The 17,000-nt window shown below is 38.4% G+C and overlaps 1 pseudogene; it reads left to right on the top strand.

The window, feature by feature from the left end:
* The first annotated feature begins 2,053 nt into the window (after positions 1–2,053).
* LOC125473466 lies at positions 2,054–9,504 on the top strand (annotated as a pseudogene).
* Positions 9,505–17,000: the final 7,496 nt, after the last annotated feature.

Genomic DNA, 17,000 nt, shown 5'->3' with positions numbered 1-17,000 from the left:
GGTTTTTTGCTTCCTTTTACTATTTTTCTGTATTTTATTTCCCTTCTGCCCTCCTCCCTAATTGTGATACTTCATCATCATCCCACCATATGCTTGGATCAGAAGGCTCTGATCAGAAATCAAATATCAGATCCACTTCCCTCCATCACTTCCATTCCCCCAGCCAGCATGCTGGATCTCCATTGAGGCCAAGTGTTGGGCATTTTACTTACCCCTTTGCCTCACCCTCTTCCCATATGTTACTTTGTTTGATATATTTGCAGGGGGTCATGAAAGGGACTTGGATTTGGTGTTTACTATCTCAGTTTGGAGTTTGCTTCCTCCGAGGATGTGACGGCGGCTGTGATGTGATCTTTGCTACTGGAGCTTAGGATTTTCTATTGCCTATTTTCTGTTGCTTTCGGGCCTAAGCTTGTGTAGGCCTTTCGTTGTATCTTAGGTTGCTGCTCTCATTTTATTTGGGCCTTTTACTTTTTCTATAGTTGTTTATCTGGTCCTTTTTGGGCCTTGTACTAGTTTTTTATTGTAATGAAAGTTGTCTTAGTGATTAAAAAAAAGATGTTTTAAATCACAAAGTCATTTATGCATGTTTGCCGCTGTTACTTGATTTTGCAGTAACAGTTGTTGAACAAGCATCTGCATGAATTACAATTTTTTTGTTAATTGGTGCACTAGTTGCAAAACGATAGAATAGTTCACATGATGTTTATTAAAATTAGGGTAAAGTACAAAAAACTACTTCAACTATTGGTCTCACGACACTTTCATACCTCATCTTTTTAAAATGACAATGTCATACCTCATCTTACGAATTTGTGCCAATGTCATACCTCCGTCAGTTTTTCTGTTAAGTGCTGACATGGCTAGATACAGGGGTCACTCACTAATCCAACTGGATTAAAATATAATTAAATATATATTTTAATAATTAAAAATTAAAAAAATTAAAAAATATATATATTAAATCTCTCTCTCTCTCTCTCTCTCTCTCTTGCCTCTCTCTTCTCTGCATCCCCAAAACCCTTTCCCACCCGACCCCCCCGTCCCCTTCCCACCCATCCCCCCCAACCTTCCACCACCATCCTCTCTCTCCCTTCTCTCTCGCATCTCCCCCTCATCTCCACCGTAGTCTCCTTCCTCCCCACTTCTCTCTCTCACCGTGCCCAGAACCCCCTAAACCCATCTTTTTCATCCGCCGTCATTTCTCGGATCTACCTGCAAGCTCTGACCCGCTTCCCTCTCCCACTCCATTACCCACCGCCGATCCGCCGTCGTTGCCGTCTCCGAAGCTGTCAAGGTTAGGGCCGACGAGGTTGTCGTCTTCCTTTAACCCAAACCCAGATCCCACCCCAAAACAGCCACTTCCATTCCCACCAGGTGCCTCTCTTCTCTTCCTCCGCCGCTCTCTCTATTTCTAACCTACAAGCATGCATAAAAAACAAAGCACCCACGAAACCTGAGGTACAAAAAACTTTCATACCTCAGCCATGTACTCAAAGTTATCAAAGTACCATTAGTTTCACGATACTTTCATACCTCATCTTTGATAACTTTGAGTACATGAGTACACTTTCATACATCTGCCACTCCCATTGAAAACTTTGAGTTTTAATGATAAGGACAAAATAAAGGGTAAAATGAATAGTACCATGATTGACTTTTTAGTGTAAAAATATAATTTTTCATTAAAGTGAACAGTACCGTAGGCTTTTCGTTAAAACTCAATTAAACAAATACTATTTTTATTTATTTAAACACCATTTCAGAGGACGGAAAAAAAATATAAATAAGTAAACAAATAGGCTGAAAGCCCACCACCTTCAAAACGGTCAACTCTTTCCCTCTCCTCTCTCTCGCTCTCTCCCTCTCAAAACAAGACACAGTTATTTGTGACTTCCCTCATTCCCTCCTCTGCTTAAGCTGTTAATTGAGTTCTAACCATGAACAGTCCATTCTAAACCCTTCAAACAATCAAATCATCAAAAAACCCAATTCATTTCATTCGTTCTTTCATTCTTTTTTTGTTCTTTCCCTTTTTTTTGTTTCATCTCAAATGGGAAACGCCGTCGGAAAAGCCGGTTGCTGTTTCTGCACCACCGGAGAAATCTCCCAGCGACACGGCAACTCCGTCGTTTCGTCGAACCCGCTTGACGAGGGCCTGGGCCATTCCTTCTGCTACTTCCGGCCCGACTCCTCCGATACGACATTGTCCAAAGTCTCGTCCGAAGAGCCGAACCTGCCAACGACGACGTTCCGGTCAATCTCCGGCGCCTCCGTCAGCGCTAACACATTCACGATGCGCTCGACTTCTCTCTGCAAGCTCTACCCGTACAGCGCCGGCTCCGTTCGGGCGGCGAAGTTCGAGAGCTCCACCTCGTTCGCCTCCATTCCTCTGCAGCCGGTTCCTCGGAAGTCGTACTAGGGAGTTTCGGGGCCTGCTCCGATCGAGATAGGCTTCTTGTCGGGTCCGATAGAGCGAGGTTACTTGTCTAGCCCAATTGATCGTGGGATGTATTCGGATCAGATCGAAAAAGAGTGCCAGAAACTATCTGGAAGACTTTCTTTTGGCATTGAAACAAAACCCAAAATAAGGAGCTTGATGAAGATTATTAGAAGAGCGATTTCGAGCGCCATGATTCGGGGGCAGAAATCAAGCATTTCTCCGTTGAAAGGTGGCATTTCGGTAAAAGAATCGGATTTGGAGAAGGTGGAGGAGAATCAGAATGGGACTTGCAGAGTACTAATTTGAGCAGCCATGTGAGTTCGAGTAATGAGAATGAGGATGGTGGGAGTGGATATTACTCGATGGGAAGCCAGAATCTTCAATGGGCTCAAGGGAAAGTCGGCGAGGATCGAGTTCATGTGGTTGTTTCGGAGGAACATGGCTGGGTTTTTGTGGGGATTTATGATGGGTTTAATGGCCCTGATGCTCCTGATTACTTGCTTTCCAATCTTTATTCTACTGTGCACATGGAACTCAAAGGGTTGCTCTGGAATAACAAGTTCGAAATTGAAATCAAATCCGCAGAGATAAATTCATTGAACACGGATGTGGATTCAAGTTCGTTGAAGGAAACTAATCGAACCCAAATGGGGAATCGGATGCCTGATGGAGTTGATGAGGGGAATTATGCATTAGAAAATGGAGAAATGGATGGAAATGCTAATTCAATGAGAAAACAGAGTAATGCGTTGGAAAATAAGTTGGAGGGGACTCAGAGGAGGTGGAAGTGTGAATGGGATAGAGAAAGGCCAGAGCTTGATCGGAAGTTACGGCATAATATAAAGCATCCAGAGTCTATTGGTGTGGCGGGTGTCAACCCCTATGATGTTCTTAAAGCGCTTTCAGAGGCATTGAGGAAGACAGAGGATGCATTTTTGGACGCTGCAGATAAGATGGTGACTGATAATCCTGAGTTGGCCTTGATGGGTTCTTGTGTTTTGGTAATGCTGATGAAGGGAGATGATGTTTACTTGTTGAACGTTGGGGACAGTAGGGCTGTTTTAGCTCGGAAGTCGGAACAAAACGTTCGGCGGAACTTGGATCGGATAAGTGAAGATGAGCCTTCACTTGATTCGTCAAATGCTGATGAAAGTTACAGTTTAAAAAATTTGACTGCGCTTCAGCTCACCATGGACCACAACACATATGTGAAGGAGGTAAATACATTACATAAGCGGAGTGCATTTTGTTTTTAATTATTTGTCTTGGTGGTTAATCTTGAGACTAATTAGTCTTTTAAATTGCAGGAAGTTCAAAGAATAAAGAAAGAACATCCAGATGATACATCTGCGATATCGAATGACAGAGTGAAAGGTTATTTGAAGGTCACTCGAGCGTTTGGAGCTGGCTTTCTAAAACAGGTACATTTTGACTCTATGCTTAACAAGAATGAAAGATGCTGATTCATTACTTGCTTAGCAAGTCAGAGTGTTAGAACGTTTTGGTTTAGTAAAAGTATTTTAGACGTATACGTCACATGTATGAGAACTTTTTGGGACCACAGAAATGCGATTATTCATCGTGTCACATAATTTAATTATTTGTTTGGTTGCAGCCGAAGTGGAATGATGCACTCCTAGAGATGTTTAGGCTCAACTATGTTGGGACTGCTCCCTACCTCACCTGCAATCCGTCACTCTACCACCACAAACTCAGCCCGAGAGACAGGCTCTTAATATTGTCTTCTGATGGACTCTACCAGTACTTCACTAATGAAGAATCCATCTCTGAAGTTGAATGGTTCATCTCTTCATTTCCGGATGGAGATCCTGCGCAACATCTCATCGAAGAAGTGTTGTTTCGAGCAGCAAAGAAAGCTGGTAATTAAATCCTTTTTCTCTGAATGAACAAGAACTGAAAATGCAACCTTTTATTTTTTTATTTTTTTATTTTTTATGAAACACATTGAACTTAATGTGTATACTGGGGTTTTGCAGGAATGGCATTCCATGAGTTGTTAGATATCCCGCAAGGGGAACGCCGGCGGTACCATGATGACATTTCGGTCATTGTAATTTCGTTGGAGGGAAGAATATGGAGATCATCGGTGAAAATAAACATGAAAGCTGCAAATAGGAAATTCATCCACGGAAGGGTTGGGTGGATTTTGCCATTCATTGGTTTAATTGAACAAATTTTCCCCATACCCTTTGTAGCATACCCATTCCCCCCCATATATTTCATGTTCTGGTGAACAGAAAGGTCTGGAAGGAGAGTTCTTTGTTTTGGTCCCATAATGTAATCAGAAAATAGTAACCCTTTTGCTTCTCCTAAGTTCTAAGAGCATTGTGAGAAAAAAAATTAAAATAATAAAATTTCTTCCGCTCGTTCTAGTGATCATGGACCGAGCTCTAAAATCGATTCCATGTTCTAAACATGTTTACCTAAATGAGCGACTTGCATTTGATTACACGTATCAATCAAATATCAATTGAAATAAGCTTTTTACAAATCACAATTGTTGAACTAATCAAAACAAAAAAAAATTAATGACATCAGATCAAATATTATCGATATTACAAATTAAATATCGATAAAATCATAAAAAATTGACTATTATCGAGACTTATAATTCATTATTTCATCCAATTCCATTGAGTTTTACAACAAGGGATAGTAGTAGCTAAAAAAGTAACATAGATTTCATCAATCTTTCTTTGTTCATGATTCCCTGACAAAGGAAAAGAAAACTGTTGTTGGGGACAAGAGTCTGTGATTCTTGTCCAGGAGTTGAAGACAACGTTGTCCTGAAGTTGAAGACAACGTTAAAAAAGTACACCGCAGATTCTGACTTCAATTTCACTTTTGTGACGTAAGTCAACATCATACACAGTAAGAATCTTAGGATTAGGAAAGATGGAGCAGTTGATGTTAATTAAGATTCTTAATCATGTTTGTTTAGTTCAAATCCAACCTAATAAGGGTAAAGAGGTGTGGAAGATGAAGTATCCAGTCACTCTCACCTCTCTGCTTCTGTTTACCAAATCTTGAAAATAGAAACCGCTTTTAACATCTACATACATCATAATCAACACCTTTTTCTGAGCTATTCCATAGACATCGAGAAAAAGAAGCATATTGGGTTAGGTATTAGCTGAATTTTTAGGATTAAGATTTTCTCTCCTTCTATTTTTATCTCCTTTCTTATCCTCATATTCTTATCTCCTTTCTTACCCTCCTATTATCGTCTCATTTTCTCCCCTCCTCTCACACTTTTTATTTTGCCTTTTTGTCCCTATAAAAAAAAATATATAAAATGTTAACGTGACTTAATCATAACCGTTCAAGTAAGAGGGAAGATAAAAGGAGAGAGATTATGAGAAGAGAGAATCCTCCTCCAAATATATGACTCTCCTCCATCTCCTGCCATTTATGGTTAGGTATAAGAATAAAAGGTTGAGTAGGCTTAGCCTCATAATGAGCTAATAATAATGTGATTCAAATTGAACCTTTAGTGAGAATCAAACCTAATATGAATCTTAGAATGCCATTGCGCTCAGTTTTGTGCCATGTCTTCACCTTGGTACTTCTTGATCTCCAATCCTCATCCTTAACTCATTTGCACCTTTGTTCCCTTTGAACTAGCACTCCATATACTTTATCTTTGATCTACTTAAGCGAAGTCCTTTAGATTCCAACACTTCTTGCCAAAGGTTAAGCTTTGCATTTACTCCCTCCTAAGTTTCATCTGTAAACACTATATCGTCTGCGAAAAGCATACATCAAGAAATATCATCTTGAATATGTCCCGTTAACTCATCCTTAACCAATGCAAAAAGGTAAGGACTTAAAAATGAACCTTGGTGTAATCCTATAGTTATGAAAAAACTTTCGATTTGTCTTTCATGAGTTCTTACAGCAGTCATTGCTCCATCATACATATCATTTATAGTTTGGATATATGCTACTCGTACTCATTTCTTCTCTAAAATCCTTCAAAGAATCTCTTTCGGAACCCTATCATACGCTTTTTCTAAATCTATAAAGACCATGTGCAAATCCTTTTTCGTATCTCTATATCTTTCCATCGATCTTCGTAAGAGATAGATTGCCTCTATGGTTGAGCGCCCTGACATGAATCCGAATTGATTGTCTGAGACCCATGTCTCTTGCCTCAGTCTATGCTCAATTACTCTCTCCCATAGCTTCATTGTACGAGCCATTATCTTAATACCTCTATAATCCATGCAATTTTGTATGTCGCCCTTATTCTTGTAGATAGGCACCAAAGGGCTTTTTCGCCACTCATTTGGCATCTTCTTCGTTTTCAAAATCTTATTGAAAAGGTTTGTGAGCCATGTTATACCTGTCTCTCCCAAGACATTCCACACTTCGATCGATATATCATATGGGCCCACTTCTTTTCTATGCTTCATCTTTTTTAAAAGCTACAACCACTTATTCCTTCCTGATTCGGTAGTAGAATGAGTAATTTTTACACTATTCGGATTTACTCAACTCCCCCAATAAAGTAGTACTCCTTCATGTCCTTCATTGAAATGATTATGGAAATACGTTCTCCATCTATCTTTGACCACGTTCTCTGTAGCTAGAACATTTCCATTTTCATCCTTGATGCACCTTACTAGGTTCAAGTCTTTTCATTTCCCTTCCTTCTTCCTCTTCTATACCATTTACCATTTTCGTCGGTTCTAACCTTGTATAAGGTTTTACAACATTCCTTCTTAACCTTGACTTTTGCCTGTACCTCTTCCCTCCACCACCAAGATTCCTTTTGATGTGGAGCAGAATCCCTTGGACTCTCCTAATACTCCTTTTGCTGCTTTTTGTATACAACTAGCCATGGAATCCCACATTTGGCCTTGTGCCCCTTGTGCATCCAAAATGCATTGGGTGAGTACTTTCTCTTTGAAAAAGACTTGCTTTTCTCCTTTTAGATTCCACCATCTAGTCCTTGGACACTTCACGGTCTTGTTCTTTCTTCTATCTTGTTTGATATGTACATCCATCACCAACAAGCAATGTTGGGTAGCCAAGCTCTCTCCAAATATAACTTTGCAATCCTTACAAGTTATACAATCCTTTTTTCTCATTAAGGGAAATTGATTTGTATTTTGATGACCTGCTCTTGTAGGTGATCACATGCCTCATCTAGTCTTAAGGAGACAGTTGGTATACATAGTTCAAATAGGTTTACTTAAACCCGTCTAGTCTCATGAGGCCCCCTTTCTATGCCCCTCTTAGCTGCCTAGGCGCTAGGCCCCAACTCACTGCATGACTAGCGCCTAACATCTTTTAAAATCTTGGTTATCGTAAAAGAAGGTAAAGTGGGTGAGGTTGTTGTATTGATAAATTTAGTTTTGATTTCAATTACATCTTTGTCCTTAACGGTAACTGAATCATATGGTAGAAAAGACAATTTATATTAAACTTTTAAGTTGAGTGTAGATATAATTAGTATGACTTCGAATAAAATTTCTTATTGACCAAAAAAAAAAAAAAAATTAAAATTTCTTAATCTATGAGTTTGCTATTTATGTTGTCTAAGATTGTAAAAAAAGGACGTTTGATCGGTTTCACAATCAAAGTTAGTTTTTAATAATTTTAAGTCAATTTTCTATGAAACAAAATTTTGAACTATGTATACCAACTGCCTCCTTAACAACAAAAATTATTACAAATCTTCTAGAGAGAAGTCGTGTGTCTAGTTATCTTGTATGAATTGCATGAAAAGGTCAGCGCACCTGGAGATGAAAACGATGATCAATGGCGATGGATGGTACGATCCATTGTTATTAGTTTTTTTTTTTTTCTCTCTTTTTATTTATGTTGCCTTGTGACTTTGCCTATTTTCAAAATTCTAATTAAATTGGTCCTTTTCATTCCTTATTCCATTTCTCGATTTCGAATCCCTAGAAAACTAACTAAAATAGTGAACCAAAATACACCGAGATACAAACTTTATCACAAACTGCTAGGTTTCCGACATATTATCGGGATAAATTTAATCCAAATAATTAAATAGCAGCAAAAAATAATAAATAACATACAATATGTTGTCTAAATTATATATCTGGTTAGTTGGAATTGATAATGCAACAAAGAATCAAGAAGAGATTAAATTAATTCACATATATGACATTTTGTAGGATCATTCTTGTGCTCATACTCTTCATGATTAATCACGTGCAACTCTCCATGTGTTGAGCCTCTCCCGTCGACTGCAGTACTACTACGACCTCTGCAATTCCTTCTTCTTCCCTCTCTATCTGATCTTCTTCGCTCTCCAAACCTCCATGACTCTCTGCTCTTCTTCCTCTAAGCAAAAACCCACAAAGCCATTTGAATTAAACCCTAATTGCTAATTAAAATCAGTACCTTCACACAAAACACAGTGCATCAACCTCGAAATACAGTTTGACTTAGAGCAGTTCCACCCCTAACACAAATGCGCTAGCACCCAGCGCATTTTTCCACTCAGTGAACAGTGATAGACCCCAATGAATAGTAATAGACCAAATGCATCTCCACCCCTAACAAAGAATAGCCTAGTCAATTTTATTAAAATATTCTTATTTTTTATTATAAAACAATAAAAATAATAATTTTATTAAAAAAAAAAAAAGGTATCTGGTAAATTTGTGGGCAGTCCAGACAAATTCTCCCCTCTTATTTTTGCAAACAACGCACCCAACCGCTTTATTCATCTTTTTCTCCTTCCTGCCTCAATAACACCTCTCTCTCTCTCTCTCTCTCTCTCTCTCTCTAAAGGTTTGTTCCTTATGCAGAACCAGCCCTTCATCAACTTTAAAGGTATGACTTTTCCTTCGTTTTCTTAAGCTCTTTCAGTTTCCCGAGCTTGATCGTCGTTTTATTGTTTTTGCACAATTTTCTATAATTTTTTCACATTTTTTCTAAATTCAGATTTGGAGGAGCTCTGCACCAAGAACCCGGAATCAACCTCAGCCCAAGGAGCTTTGCACCAAGAACCTGAAATCAACCTCAACCTCAAGGAGCTCTGCACCAACATCTCTCTGTGACGCGTTGATCTTGCAGGAGGTTGATGGTCCGGCTGACGTCAGATGGCCCGGTATGTGGGTCTGTCGATTTTAGGCCAGTCTCTTGCCTGGCTTGGGCTGGATGCCAGTCAAAATACTGGGCTGGAGTGGATAGCCTGGGTACCGGGCTGATTTTTTGGCTGGGTGCTGGCCTATCAGTTCCGCGGCGGAACTGCTCTTACGAGAACGCTGATGAATGGGATCGGAGGGTGGAGAAAACCCCAGAAAACAGATTGAGATAAAAACCGAGCATGAAAAACCAATTAAAAATAAAAAAGAATTTGTACTGAAAAAAACCTAATTATTAATACCAAATAGCACGAATGAATTTGTATAAAAAGCAAGAAAAATTAATAAAACTTATTAGGGACGGATTGGCGAGAACAGTGATATACATATGCGGAAGAAAATTGCAGTGAGAGAGGTTGAGAGATAAAGGAACAGTGGGGGAGGGAGAGAGGGTTTGAGGTTCAACGATCGGGGGTTTAGCCGTCTAGTTGGGTCCTGGGTTGCGGAAAGCATGAGGGGGACGATGAAGCCCTTGATCTGGTCCTTCTCGGCGTCAGGGATGGGGGTTTCGCCGGAAGAGGAGTTGGGAGCCCATCGTGCCTTGAGGTGGTTTTTTGAAGTTGATGCAAGCGGCCTGCCGGATTTGGTGATCGACGGTGCACTCAGAGAGAGAGTGTGGAGGAAGCACCGAAGAATGGGCTGAAGGTGGCGATGGTGTGACGGGGGAGGACGGAACGGAGAGAGGAAAGGGATGAACTTCCAATTTGTTTTCTTATCTATTTTTTTAAGTTTTTAATTATAAAAAATTATTTTTTATTAATTCATTATTTTTTTTAATTTATTATTTATCCATATTGTGTAATGTTGACAGCCACATCATATAAATATGGACCCTACATTTGTCACGTAATCACTTAACAATTAACTTAACATGTTTTCTGATGAATGTATGATATTGAAATGAAATAATAATAAATGTATGAGATTAAAATATTTTAAAAATATTATATGAGGTTATAATTGTATCCAAATAAGAGGAGAAAATATAATTTATCCATGTTTTTAAAACCACACCTACCTTTAGGGTGGAAAAAAACCCAAAATTCCCAAACCGTCCATATCCCGTCACAAAACCAAACCGAAAAATGCCCAAATTAAAAATCCCGAAACGTTCAGTACTCAAAACCGAACCGAATCCCAAAATTTTCGGTATGAGATTTGGTCGCCTCTTTGTAATGGTTTGGAAATCCCAAACCAAACTGATATATTATTCATATATTTTTTATTTTTTTTTTAATTTATAATTTACTATTTGCTTAGACCGTTGGATTGGTTGAGATTTAATCTCAACGATCCATTCCCAATGATACTGATACGATTTTGTGAATTAGGAGACGGTGAAATAATTGTTTGCATTGGATGTCCTCCTTTATCAGTCAATAGGGGAAGGGGGAATAAAGAAAAAAAGGAAAAAGAAAACCATAATTCTTATGAATGCTCATTTTCTCATTGGTTGACTGATTTTATCAGATTTGATATTGCTATTTAGCATTTATATGATGTTAGGAACAAATTTACTCTTAAAATCCAAGAGGGTCGCGTTAAAATCCAACAATTTGGGCTTGAACTGCAAAAAATAATAATAATAATAATAATAATAATAATAAAAAGGCTTGAAGGCTCTGTACGGAAATTCGGTTTGGTTTTGGATTATAAAATTCCGTCCTGAAAATTATTTTGATTTGGAATTCGGGCTTTGGATTTGGTTTGGCATCCCAAACAATCCCTACCCATCATGCTTCTTAAAGGCTTATTATATTAACATCCTATAAATTGTTGAATAAACCCACATACTTAATACATTTCACATTTGTTTTTCAATTAAAATTTTTCTTAATACACCTCACATCCTTCCCCATAATATCCTCACACCCCACATTCTTAATATACACCTTACATTTTTTACATACACTCCGTATTTTCTATACACCTCACATTTCTCAAATCTTATAAAACTTTTAATTTGGACAAAAAATGCCGACTGGAATTTTGACAAAAGATGTTGCCTAAAATTTAAAGCATATGTGGGTTGTTTTCAATTCCACCATTAAAACCCAAGTAGTCAGTTTTTAATATTTGGTGGTAATTTTAGGTGTTTAATTCTTCATGTAATCCATGTGATCCCTAAAAGATGAATACGAATATAGAAGCTTAAATAACGCATCAAAAGCAAAATTAAATAATTATCGATATCGTCAAAATCACTAAAACAATAAAAAATATGAAGTCTTACCTCATGTGAAGCTTCCGAAACATCGATTTCGTGTTTCCTTCGTCAAAAAAAAATTCTCAATCAACATTTTTGTAGTTTCATTGGTTAGGATTTTCTTCAACAATAGAGGGTTGGAAGAGTTTTGATAGTTGAAGAAAATAAATAATATGTTAAAAGTAATTTGGAGTGTACATAAATTTTATTTTATAAACCTAATAAGGTCAAAATTGCCATTGCATAGTAAGGTAAATAAGTTATTTAATACTAAAATTTAATGTGAGGTTCAACATTTTGTAGGATGTTAATATAAAAAACCTTCTTAAATCCCTCTTCTTCTTTAATTCCCACTTGAGAAGCATTTCTTTTGTGGGAAACATAGCCCACACCAACTTGGATTAAAAACTTAAAGCAGCACCGCATCAATTATAATGGGACAGCTGATTAGCACAATTTGCATTAATTTGCTAAGGCCCAAATTCTAGGGAGAAATTTTTGGAGGTGACGGGAACACACACCTCAGCAAGGTAGGTGGTGTTCCCAACCTATTAAATTTTGATAGTTGAATTTTATCATTTGATTAGTTAATCATATCTGAAGAAGTTGAAAAGTCAAAAACAAAAAGATGCATTTTTAACTCTGTTACCGTTACAGTGTTGTCCATGTCTCGAAAATTGAGGGAAGTTGCACACACTCAATTTGACACACATCGACCTAAATCAAGGCATGCTGGCTGTCATGTGAGGATGACGTAGCTATGTGCACAGTGCGAAAGTGACAGTATTATGAAAATGTGAGTAAATAAAAAAACCAAACTAGCTATCTTACACTAGACAAGTATAAAAGTGTGAGTGAAGGTATTTAAAGTGTAGATACACATATTCAGAGCATAGGTAACCTGGATGCAGTCTAGCTAGCTAGGTAAAAATTATAGAAGGCACGAAAGAAATCCGTACATTATTTGAAGTCTGTCAGAACCGCTGTAGAGTCCTTGTAAGCCATCAACATGAACTTCTAATTATAACCTAGAGAGGCGCAAAACAAAAAACGTGAGTGGGCAAAAACAAAGCTTTTTAAAACCATTTCACTTTCCGAAAATAATAACCCCTCATCGTAAAACCTGTATAATCTCCCAGAAAATAATACATACGTATATAGAAGTCATGCTCGAGAGTAGTGAAAACCAAGTATATGCCATGTCAAGTATCTCAACAATGAAATAAGGTAGCCAGATGAAATAAATTAATGTAAAATGATATGTCAGTTGGAGTCACCTAACGTGACCTGTACGGCTGAGCCTATAGCTCATCTACCAATTCTTGCCCATGAGTCGGAACCACTTAATGTGGTCTGTATGACAAGCTGGGTGTAAATAAGTACGCTCAAGTGTTACGATCACGTGAAGGTTGTGCGATAAATCGCAAGTCACCTACGAGTCGAAACCACCTAATGTGTTATGTACGACAGGCTGGCACCTGCATTGGATCCAAGGTGAGCATGTGGTGCTGGAGGTGAACGATCACGTGAAGGCTAAGCCCTGGCCTCGGGCGGAGCACTAACACCGGGGTGCAAGATAATGAGCACTAAATGCTTCTAAACATAACCATACACACTGCAGTCACTATCAACAATATGTACTCACCTAAAGCTTACTTGGACGTCCGTAGCGTCGTGCAATAATATGCATATCTATACTAATGCATATACTAAAATGTAATGCAATAGACATGACATTTAAAAAAACATAAATCCATTTAAAAACCATTTCTGGGAAAATGGAAAACATATATATGTGTGTGTGTATATATATATATATATATATATATATATATATAGAAAACCAAAAGCCCACTCACTGGTATGTAGCAGGGTTGTAACCCCAAGTCTCGCCTGGCTACGCTCGTCCTCCGGAAACGTCTCATCTATATGTGAAACAACTAATTTAACGTTAATTCTAAGCACATAACCAAAACTGACACACCTCGACCCTGAATGTCCACTAGGACCCGCTCCTCGCGCACTCATGTACTTAAGCACATTTAGGTTTTAATTTATTCACATTGTATACACTATCACACTTTATGGCTTCGTTGCCGAAACTGACACACCCCGACCGAAATCAAGGCGTGTTGGCTGTCACGTGAAGGTGACTTAGCCATGTGCACAGTGCGGAAGCAATATTAATATAAGCAATGGGAAAAAAATAAAAACCCAACTAACTAGAGCATTAGATAAGATAAGGTGCAAGACGAAATAAGTATGAATTCACAACCAGAGCATAAGTAGCCTAAGTGCAGTCCAGCAGGACGAATACTAATTATATAACACCCAAAGATGACCATACAATGGTGATAATCTGTCAGAGCTGCCGTGGATTCCTCGTAAGCCACCAAAAAGCACTCCTAACTAGAACCTGGAGGGGCGCAAAACAGAAAGTGTGAGTGGGCTTTTGGTTTTTAGTATATACTTATATACTTGCTATTTTCCCATAAAATGTGTTTAAATGAAATTATGTTTGAAATACCATGCCTATTGATTTATGCTTAGACTATGAATTTGTATAATATGTGCATTTTGTGATTTGACGTGGTGGACGCTCAGGTAAGTACCAGGTGAGTTGTAGATTGTTTATATGAATTGATGATTATGTGAGATGTGTTGAGAGCTCATAAACCTGCACCCCAGTGTTAGTGCTTTTGCCCGTGGTTAGGGCACAATCCTTCACATGATGTTCACCTCCCGCACCATACGCTTACCTTGAATCCAAGTTAGGTGTACAGTCCTGTCGCACATACCACTATAGGCGGTTCCGACTCGTAGGTGACCCGCGATCATTCGCATAGTCTTCACGTAATCTTAGCACTTGAGCGTATTTATTTACACCCAGTCCTGTCGTACACCCACTTTAGGTGGTTTCGACTCATGACGAGCACCCTATATTTTTAGAAAAAAATTTCGATGTCCCACGCGCAGGCATGTGCCTGGCACACTGACGGATTCCCTAACGGCATTAGGGAATATTCCGTTTTAAAACTAACGGAGTTACCTGACGCTCTCAGTATATTCCGTCAATGTTGACGAAATATTCCTTGTCTTCTCCGGTGACTCGCTGGAAACCGCCGCCACCTGCCGTCTATGTTGCCGATTTCTGGAAAATCTTAAAACTTTAATATCTCACTCATTTTTCGACCAAAATTCATGAATTTTATATGGATTTAAAGCTCTCAACTAGAAGAATACAATCTTACCTATTTGAGGACCTAAAACCGACAGGAAGTGGTCGGAATAAAGCTTGTTATAATCTGGCCAAACTGGAACTTTGTGAATCCCCTTATCCCAACTGCAACTCCACCCTAAATCTACTATAAGGTCTCTATGGAGTTGATTAAAGACTTCCTTGAGCTTTAGAACTCTGTGAAACATCCACAATCACAATGGAGTAACAGAGCACCTCGCCAGAGCTCGTGAGTTCCCGTGTAAAACTTATCCTTTCCTCGAACTATTGGTATGGCTGAGATCGTAGGCTTGAGAGGAACACGATGATGACCTTGAAAAGCTTGATCCGTGTAGTTTTTGGTGAGTTTAAGAGTTGGTAGGCTCAGGTGCACGGACGGGAGAGAAAATTCGAGAAGATGAGAGAGATGAAAAGGTTTGCACGTGTGTGTATGTATGTATGTGTTATGGGATTAGGCAGCATAAAAGGATCACAAGCCCTGATTGGGCTATGTGATTTAAGGCTTAACAATTGGTCCAAAAGAAATAAAACAAGCCTAAAAATTCTAATTGGGTCCAAGGTTGTAGGAAAAGAAGATAATTGGTGGATATGTTATGGACAACCCAAAATTATAACTCTACCCAATTACACCTATTCGTTCGTAACATTTTCGTTATGAACCCGATTCGACCCTAACTCGCATCAACGCGCTCGTGACGTCAAGTATAATTTAATCATGTCAGTGACAAAAATAATTTAAAACTATATACGTACATCCCCATCACTAAGCCTCGAGGGCATAATCGTCACTTTACATACTCGGAAATAAATATATACAATAATTTGGGGATGGGTCGTCACACAATTCCCTCTTTTCTTTCTTTGAAAAATAACAAAAAATTACTTCATCAATGGAATCTATTATTGCACAGCTCCTCCTCAGGGACAATAAAAAACTACTGAAATTTTCAATTAAAACCCAAATCCTACATCTAGACAAGAAAATTGTAAAACCCAAAAACTAAAACTAAACTAATCAAGGTACAAAGCTTCCATAGGTTTAGGGGCGAAGAAGAAGATGGCCTCAAGATTTGGCTTCCTTGATGAAAACTGTTCTCATGGGTCAAGCTTTGCTTTCGTCATGGCACCACCGGTACTTGGGGTTATGGGTTGCGGAAACACTGTGATTCAGCAGATAAGATGGAAGGATTATTTTTCCCATTTTTTTTTTCCCTTTCCAACAGGGCAATTTTCCTCCTTTTTCTCTCCTTCATATGATTTGGCAACCCTGTTGTTATGAGGCTATGTCTCCATCCATAATTTGGAAAAACACAAAATGGAAAAACAAAAAACTTTGGCAGTAGCCCTGTTATGATCGCCCGACAGATGAAAATGTGAACAAACGGATGAATTTTGGAGTGATTCTAATTCAAGGATGTTCATGTGCCTCTCAAGATGATTGTGTCAAAATTCCAGATTTTTCTATGAAGCCGTTTGACCGTGGCGATGAAATTAAGGCCCAGCGCGCAGCTTTCCCAAATTGATGTTTTTGGACGTTTTGGATATTTTGGAGGTCAAGATGGCATATTTTGAGAAAGATTCCTTCTGAGAATTTGTAGGGAACATCTTCAGCTTTAAAAATAAACCTTTTGGGATCAAATCGGAGTTGATTTGGTCAGTCAAAAGTGTGATTTTCTAAGAAGTCCGAATTTTAGTTTAAATAGGAAACCTTTTATTTTCTGTTTTATTATTTTATTATGTTTCCTAGTTTTATTCTAAGACCTTTTCTAGGAAGGATTTTATTTTGTAGAAGTACAAATAAGGCTTTTTAGCCATTAGGTTAGAGGGAGGGGAGAACGCAATACTTTGGCTTTGGAGAGCTTTTGACGATTCAAGTTTATTTTCAAGATATTTTCTATCCATATTCTTAATAATATTTTGTTTTCTGGTTGTTAGTAACTAGTTTCATTTGCTAGGATGAGGCCA

The sequence above is a fragment of a genome, unplaced genomic scaffold (genome assembly GCF_019419815.1).
Source record: "Pyrus x bretschneideri cultivar Hongxiangsu unplaced genomic scaffold, Pyrus_bretschneideri_v1 Contig11, whole genome shotgun sequence".
Taxonomy (NCBI): Eukaryota; Viridiplantae; Streptophyta; class Magnoliopsida; order Rosales; family Rosaceae; genus Pyrus; species Pyrus x bretschneideri.
Note: the sequence above shows the minus strand (reverse complement) of the source record. Positions and strands in the feature narration are given on the sequence as shown.